The sequence below is a fragment of the Penaeus vannamei genome, chromosome 8, assembly GCF_042767895.1.
Source record: "Penaeus vannamei isolate JL-2024 chromosome 8, ASM4276789v1, whole genome shotgun sequence".
In the NCBI taxonomy this organism is placed as follows: domain Eukaryota; kingdom Metazoa; phylum Arthropoda; class Malacostraca; order Decapoda; family Penaeidae; genus Penaeus; species Penaeus vannamei.
Genome location: NC_091556.1, coordinates 13,801,953 through 13,809,452, shown reverse-complemented (window position 1 = coordinate 13,809,452; position 7,500 = coordinate 13,801,953). Strand labels below are relative to the sequence as shown.

Genomic DNA, 7,500 nt, shown 5'->3' with positions numbered 1-7,500 from the left:
AACATGCTAATTAACATAAAATGTAAACATAAAAGAAAAAAAAAAAAAAACAAGCAAAAAAAAAAAAAAACGCTAATTTCAGTCCGATAATAACGATAACAAGCAATTTCAAGTATAAAAAGGCACCCCTCCCCCCGCCCCCTCCCCCGCAAAAAAATTAATTGAAATATAAGAAAACAAAAGCTACAGATGAACGCATCTTTCCACAGATCAAGAAAAAAAATCAAGAAAAGAAAAGGGAAGAGAGAGAGAGAGAGAGAGAGAGAGAGAGAGAGAGAGAGAGAGAGAGAGAGAGAGAGAGAGAGAGAGAGAGAGAGAGAGAGAGAGAGAGAGAGACAGAGAGAAAGAAAGAAAGAAAGAAATGTCGATGGAAAAGAGAGAGACAATGTGTTAGCAATTAGCGCAACAGCCGATATTCGTTCGCTAATCCCCGACGCCCATCTTTCAGTCCTCCCATTGCATTTTTTATTTGGTGGGGGGGTGGGGGGGGGGGGGGAGGTTAAAATGCTTTCTCACAATCAAAGTGCGCGATAGGGGTGGGGGCGGGGGGGGGGGGGGGGGGTGGGGCGGGGTGGGAGGAGTGGGAATTAGATCCCATTTCGCCACAAGAAATCGCTCCTGATCTAATCGAGATTTTATTTTTTTTTTTACATTTTTTTATCGTCTGCAATTAAGTTTATATTTACGCTTGGCGATTGCATGCCTGGCTTGGAAAGGGGGGGGGGTAACTAGGGATGGGAGGGGGGAGTGGATAGGAAGGTATGTAAGGGGAGGGGAACAAGGGGAGAGGAGGGGGAAAGGGAGGGGGGTAGGGAGGAAGGGGAGGGTAAAGGTGCTGTGAATATCTAAACGTGTACTTGGGGGGGAAGGAGAGGGTAGAAGGAAGTGAGATAAAAAAAAAATGAATAAAAGAGAGAGAGGAGGGAGAGGAGAGGAAAAAGTAGTTAAAAAGAACGACAGCAGTGGCGGATGGAGGAAGAGGAGAAGGAAGAGAGAAGGGAAAAATGAAGAAGGGGAGTGTGCTTAAAAAATGAAAACAATATTTATCGAAGGAGGGGAAACAGATCCGTAAGCAGTACAAAAAATCCACCGGTAGTGGAAGGGGAAGGAAGAGGGAAAATGAATTAAAATAAGAACAAGGAATTAGGAAATACATAAATAAAGAAAAGAAAAGAAAAAAGAAAATGACGTTCAGAACAGGAGGGAGAAAAGGTTTCCTTTCCAAAAAAAAAGGACAAAGACAGACAGATAGATAGAGAGATATAGGAAGAGAAAGAGAGAAAAAGAATTGAAATTAAAAAACGGGAATATATGGAAATATGGGAGGGGGGAAGTAAATCAATAAGGAACTGAAAAAAAGAAAAAGAAAAATCAAGAGAGAGAAAAAAAAGACAAGAAAAAAATGAACACATACATAAAGAGAGAGAAAAAGAGTCGAGGAGAGTAGAAGAGGGAGGAGAGAGAGAGGAGAGGGGAGAGAAAGGAGGGGAGACGCGGGGAGCGAAGAGGGGTCACTCCAGCGTGAATGGGGCGAGGAGATTGGAGAGGGGGCAGCGAAGAGGGGACAAGAAAGGGCAGCTAATAGGTTTTGTTTGAGGAAAAGAGAGGATTCTGTTTGTTCTTCGATTACCATTTTATTTGCCTTTTAGCCTTTTTTTCCACTTCATTGTGCTACGGGAAGATTTGGATATAATTAGCCCTTGCATATCGTATGGCCGAGGGTAATCGCTCCTAAATATTTATGGGGATTTGACTCGGTTGCCTCTGTTTTTTGTTTGTTGATTTACTATCATTATTATGTTTATTGATTTATTAATTATCATTATTATCATTTTCATTGTTGTTATTATTATTGTTATTATTATTGTTATTATTATTATTATTGTTAATATTATTATTATTATTAGCATGATTGATATTATTGTCATTATTATTATTATTATTATTATTATTATTATTATTATTATTATTATTATTATTATTATTAATGTTATTATAATTATTATTTGTAAGTTGGATGATTGGCAAGTTGAAGAGGAATTTATTCGTGACGGAATATCCATAATGATGAAAAAAACGTATTTCTTCGATACACGTGCGCTTAAATAGGCTCGTGCAAAAGTCGAAAGATTTACAGTTGTACAGAAATGCACACACACACACACACACACACACACACACACACACACACACGCAAACTAGAATTACAGAAAATAAACATGCTCATAAGATTACAAAAACCCACGTACGTGCCTAGCTGTACATAAATCCAAATTATCCCCGTAAATAAACAGAAATACACAAGCGCGCGCAACTACACAGAAACACGCGCACGTACACGTACATACACACACACCAAGCGCACACGTACACGAGAAAGTACACAGGCTCGGCAGACACAGATAGAGCCAGTCCCCCAGATCCTCCTCGGCTTTCTTCCCCCGAGCGGCCGGAGTTGGTTGCCGTAATACCCTTAGCGACGAGTCTCTTGGAATTGTAAATATTTAGATACATCTTAATAGTTCGAGCAAGCACTACGGCTTTTCCGGTGCTTGGCTGTGATTGGCTGTTGGGGGCGAGAGGCGGTTGGGATTTGGCGCCTTTTTTGCCGGGGTGTTCGGTCGGCTCGGGCTTCGGTTTGGAATTTGAATGTTTGTCTTTCTTTTTATCGTTTTGTTAAATTTCCTTTCATGTTGATTCTTTTTTGTGTGTGTGTTTATATTGTTTTTTTTTTCTTTTTCTGTTTCATTTATTTTCCTTTTGCGTCGTTTTCGGCTTTTATTTTCGCCTTGTTCCTCTCTCCCTCCATTCCTCTCCTCTTTTCATCCATCCCTCCTTTTCTCCTATTCCTTCCTCCCGCCCTCCTCCCACTCATCCCACTTCTCCATCTCCTTCCTCTTCTCCTTCCCTTCCCCTCTTCGTCATCTCTCATCGCTCCCTCCTCCTCTTCCTCCTTTCTCTCCTTCCTCTTCTCCCCTTCTACTCTCTCTCTCTCCCTGTCCCCCTTCCCCTTCGTCCTTGATCCCCCTCCAAACTTTGTTTCCTTTCCATTTACTCTCCTCCTACCGTTTTGTTGTGTAGTCTTTGTCTTCTCTCCATCTTCGCGTCTTTTGTATTTTTCTTTAGCTGACTTTTTCGTTGAATTACTACTATCCCCATGCAGTCTGCTTTTCCCCCTGTTTCCCCTCCCTTTCTCGTTCTTCTTTTCTCTCTACCTTTTCCTTGTTTCTTGATCTTTCCATTTCCCCTCCACCATCTCCCCTTTACCCTCACTCTCAACCCTTACTTTTCCCCTTCCACATTCCCTTACCTCTATCTGCCTTTTCCCTCATTTCACATCTATTATCTCGTCTCCCTCTCCCCCATTTCCTTCGACTTCCTCCTCTCTTCCTTCGTTTCTCTCCCCTGCTCTCCTCTCCTCCTCTTCCCTCTCACTCTCTTTTCACTTCCCCTCTCCCCTTTTCTCTCTCCTCTCCGCTCTCAATTCTACCCCCGCGCCCTTTCCCTTCCCTTGCGCTTTTCGCTCACACCTCTCTCTCCCCTCACCCATCTCCTCTCTCTCCCCTCATCCCTCTCCTCTCCTCTCTCTCCCCTCATCCCTCTCCTCTCCTCTCCTCTCTCTCCCCTCATCCCTCTTTCTCCCTTCTCACCTCACCCCTTTCCTCTTTCTCCCTTCTCACCTCACCCCTCTCCTCTCTCACCCCTCTCCTCTTTCTCCCCCCTCTCCTCTTTCTCCCCCCTCTCCTCTTTCTCCCCTCTCTCCTCTTTCTCCCCTCTCTCCTCTTTCTCCCCTCTCTCCTCACCCCCCTCGAGGAAGCAAATAAGACGCGTCATTATTTCTACGTCACTTTCGTAGCGGCTTCTCAATTCCCTGGCAACGGCGTGGCGCGCAGTCCATCTTCTGGCGGGATGTCCCTATTCTCCGGCTCGTTTCAGGGCTAACGTGTTTTCCTCATCTCGCTCTTTTATCTTTTTTTTTGTGTGGGTGTTTTTAACTCTTTTTTTTTTGAGGATTTTAGGTTGGGTTAAGGTAGTTTGAAGTTTAGTTTTTTTTGTGTGTGTATTTTTTTCTTTTGGTTTTAGGTTAGATTATTTAGGTTTGTAGGCTTTTAGGATTTCAGTTTGGGTAAAGGTAGTTTGATTTTTCTTTTTTTGTATTATATTTTTGGGTGTTTTTAGGTTATTTTATTTAGGTTTGTAGGCTAGTGATCTTTTTATTTGTGTTTGTGTTTTTCACTTTTTTTTAGGTTTTCAGTTTGGGTTAAAGTAGTCTGAATTATTTTCTATGATTATTTCTATCTTCGGTTTTACGTTAGCTTATTTAGGTTTGTAGCTTATTTGTCTTTTTATGTTTTAAGTTTTGAATATATATATTTTTTAGTATGTAGTTATAATTTTGAGGTTTCTTTTTTCTAGGTTATTTATTGCCCTCGGGTTACTAAGGGAAATGGGTAATGGGTAAAAAAAAGGAAAGGAAGGGAAGTTGTGGTAAAGGGTTATAGACTTGTGGGTGTGTGTGTGTGAGGGGGGGAGGAGGGTGTGTGTTGGGGGGTGGAGGGGGGGGTGTGTAGGTTGCATGTGTTCCCCATTAACGTGACTTAACGCAACATTTTCTCCTCTTTTGCAGCCACGTCGCCGAATCTTGGGTGAGTTACTGCCGTTGACTTACGTTTCGCACCCCCCCCCCCCCGTGTGACGCCCTGGAGAACCTCGGGGGGGAAAAGGCTTCGGTCGGTCAGGAAGGGCGAGGACGGCTTGGTATGTCGATGGGACTTCCGCTCTTAAAAGGGTGATGATGTCCGTTTGCATTTTTGGGTTTGTACTTTTTTGGTCGTTTTTTTGTTTTTTCGTTTTTTTTCTGTTTCTTTTATTCTCTCTTGTTTGTGTGTTTTTAGTTTGTCTGTATTTTTTCTCTCTTTCTCTGTCGTTCTGTCTGTCTTTGTGTATCTGTCTGTCTCTTTTTCTGTTTGTTTATCTCTCTCTCTCTCTCTCTCTTTCTCTTTCTCTCTCTCTCTCTTTCTCTTTCTCTCTCTCTCTCTCTCTCTCTCTCTCTCTCTCTCTCTCTCTCTCTCTTTCTCTCTGTCTCACTCTCATCTCTTTTTCTCCCCTCCCCCTTCCCTCCCCCCTCTCTCCATAGCGTCTGCTTTTGCTCCTGTCCTTTCTGTAATCGAATTCGTGGATAATGGTCATATAAAAATGGTTAACTAGAGCTATTGTCATCTTTTGAAAGAACTTGGATGCGCTGGTTGGGTTATCGCCGGGGGGAGGGGGGGGAGGGAGGGAATGCAGGACGAAAAAGGGGGGAGGTTCCATCTTCTTGTCCTCCCTCTCCCCCCCTCCACCCTTCCATTTTCTTTCTATCTTCCCTTCCCCCTCCCGTCCCTTTTTCATTTTTCTCTCGTCCTCCTATTCACGACATGCCCTAGTACCCCTTTTCCACCCCCTCCCCCTTCCCCTCCCCTTTCTCCCCTACCGTTCTTACTCTACCCTCCCCTACTCTTTATTCTCCCCTCCCATACTCCCTATATCCCCCCTTACCTCTCCCCCTCGTCCTATTACTCTTCCGTACACCCTTTTCCCTCCTACCTTCCTCCCTTACCTCTGCTCCCCTTCCCATGCCTCCCCCCCTCCCTTACCTTCGCCCCTCTTACCCATTTATTTCCCCCGTCCCATACCCCCTGTCTCCCCCCTCCCTTACTTTCGTCCCTCTTACCCATTACTTTCCCCCCCGTCCCATACCCCTCCTCCCCCTCCCCTTACCCTGCCCGGCCGCTGCTGGTCTTACGAACGGGGGTAGCGCGCCATTTACCTTTGAATGACAAATTTCGACGGGAATTTATGTCCGCGCGCTGCCCTCGGGTTGCCCTTCGACGACGCCGCTGCCTCCGCTCGCGAAAGATAGGCGCCGCGAAATTATCTCGCTGTGACCCGTGTGAAGGAGCCGCGGGCGTGATAAATACCTTCGGAGGGAGAGGGGGAGGGGGGAGAAAGAAGGGGGAAGGGGGGTGAAAGAAGGGGGGATGGGGGGAGTGGGAGGCGGGAAGGTGATACAGTGGGAGGGGGAGAAAGAAGAGGAGGGGGAGGGAAGAAGGGGGAAGGGGGAGAAAGAAGGGTAAAAGGGGAAGGGGGAGAAAGGGTAAAAGGGGAAGGGGGAAGAAGGAAGGGTAAAAGGGGAAGGGAGAAGGAAGGGAAAAGGGCGAAGGGGGGAGAAGGAAAGTGGAGAAATAGGCCGACAAAGGGGGAGTAGGAGAAGAAAAAGGGGGGAAGAGAGAGAGAAAGAAATATAACATAGCATACCAGATTTGTGAAAAATCGAACAAAAGAGGTCAAGAAAACAAGCAAAGGAAGAACCAATTAACGTAAAAGAATAACGTAAGAGTTCTTAAGAGACGAAGATAGTGCCCAGCGCAACGGCGACGAACAAGGAATCGGCAACAATGAAAAGAAAGATAGAAAAAAACGGGAAAGAGGAAAAGAATTTGTGAATGAGAGGCGAAGGACATAAAGGCGATAGGTGTGACGTCAGGAGAGTGACCCTCGAGTGATTGAGAAATTATGAAGGAGGGAGAGAGAGAGGGAGGGAGGGGGAGGGGGGGGAGGCGGGGTGGAGAAGGCGTGAGGGGGAGGGAGATAGAAGAGAGAGGAGGGAGGGGGAGGGAGGATGGAGAAGGAGAGAGGGGGGAGAGGGAGGGAGGTCGAGAAGGAGAGAGGGAGGGAGGGAGAAAGAGAGTAAGAAAAAAGAAATAGAGAAAAAGAAAAGGAGAAAGATGAAAAGATGAAGAGAAAATGAAAAAAAAACTGAGACAGAGAAGAGAGACAGACAGATATAGAGACAGAGACATATAGAAAAGAGAGAAGAGAAAGAGAGAAAGAGAGAGAGAGAGAGAGAAAGTGAGTGAGTCTTACGGGTTAGTTAATGAGAGGTTTCTTTTCAGCAGTTATTTACGAGGCGTTTCAAAGGCGTAGTTCCTGGGTTACGTTGCTGCCGCGATTGACTTCCAGATGAGTTTTTTTTTTTTTTTTGGGGGGGGGGTGAGGGGGGGGGTAGGGGGTTGGTGCGCTTGGTTCCTTTATTTGTTTTATTTTGTATTTTTGGTTATTTGCATTGTTCGTCATTTACATCTTCATTTATTTGTTGCTGTTTTTATGCATTTATATATTCATTTGTTTTTTTGTATTCATTTGCATATTATTTTTTTTATTCCATTGCATATTCATTTATTTATTTTTTTATTCATTTGAATATTCATTTATTTGTTTATTTATCCATTTACGCCTTCATTTATGTGTTTGTTTATTTTAACTATTCCTCCGTTCGTTTCCTGCTTCATTCTCTCTTTGACTTATGCTGCTATAATTAAGAATAAATATTCGGAGCGTATCGAGGATTAAAAAAAAAAATAATAATAATCCGAATCTCCCGAGGTTCTAGAATAATATCACAGGCTAATACGATGCAAAAATAAATGAATAAATAAATAGAAATAAATAGATAATAAT

General features: G+C 44.0%; 1 protein-coding gene across 5 annotated transcripts in view; it reads left to right on the top strand.

Annotated features, from left to right (window-relative positions):
• The window catches only part of LOC113817325 (DBH-like monooxygenase protein 1), a 452,414-nt gene that overhangs the window by 314,572 nt on the left and 130,342 nt on the right, over positions 1–7,500 (top strand). For 2 of the 5 annotated variants that reach the window (XM_070124384.1, XM_070124385.1), the window contains one exon: positions 4,628–4,646. The exons of 2 other annotated variants lie outside the window; for them this stretch is intronic. The gene's annotated coding sequence lies outside the window, so the exon portion shown is untranslated. Of the gene's footprint in view, positions 1–4,627; positions 4,647–4,685; positions 4,759–7,500 lie in introns of those variants that run through there. One more of the 5 variants, XM_070124387.1, reaches the window with a different exon arrangement.